Source organism: Phalacrocorax carbo, chromosome 17 (genome assembly GCF_963921805.1).
Source record: "Phalacrocorax carbo chromosome 17, bPhaCar2.1, whole genome shotgun sequence".
In the NCBI taxonomy this organism is placed as follows: domain Eukaryota; kingdom Metazoa; phylum Chordata; class Aves; order Suliformes; family Phalacrocoracidae; genus Phalacrocorax; species Phalacrocorax carbo.
The window spans coordinates 4,756,685-4,757,564 of record NC_087529.1 but is presented as its reverse complement, the minus strand read 5'-3'; positions in this window follow the sequence as shown (position 1 = coordinate 4,757,564).

The following is an 880-nucleotide window of genomic DNA, read 5'->3' as shown; positions in this document are numbered from 1 at the left end:
TGGGGTGCCTTTTTTTTTTTAATTTCAGGTTTAACTACTGTGAAGCACATTCATATTTATTTTGCTTTCATTAAATACTCTCCCGTTTGCTGTGGCTTAGGCAAACCATCCTGCAGGGTTCGGGTATGGAAGCGATCCTGGAACTTCACACTGAATGTTAGACTGCAGCAATGTGCAACCTGCGTGTTTTTAATGGGGAAGTAAAAGGCCAGTATTTTATTCCAGTAGCCAGGGTGGTATTTATAGACTCTAATTCTTCACTGCTGGAACAATAAAACAAGGGTTGAAATCAGGCCTGCCATCTATCTCTGTTACCATGGTTACAGAAAACCTAGAGGGAATCGTACGCTTTCTGAAAATGTATAATTCTCTTTCATCCATCCTGTGACGGCAGCACAATCTTGCAAGATGAAAGTAATGGTCGGTCCAAATTGGGTCCTTCAAGAATTTACTTCTGTGTATATGGGATGTAACTTACAGTAAACAATGAAGTTTTGCTGTAACTGATGTTGACGTTACACGCCGAGGGTTGGGGGGTATATAGAGGCTAGCAGCAGCTAGATCTTGCCTAGCAACACTCTCTGCAAAAACGAAGATAGTAATTGTCTGTTTTCAGTTTAACCTCATGATAGTCAACCTTTTAAAGATTGTCACAATAAAGATGCAAGTATAACATGGTAGTTATATGAGTATCTGTATTGCTGCTCATCTTGTAAATATGCAAAAGGAAAAAGACCAGAGCCATTTTCCCAGGTGTTTTTTCTCTGGATAGAAGCAAAATTTAAGTTTTCATCAAATTCTGCTGCTTTCATAGACATGTGCCTCGTTCTCCCCTGCTGTGTCACAACAGTTCTAGATGTGGGCTTCTCCAGCTGGAGGG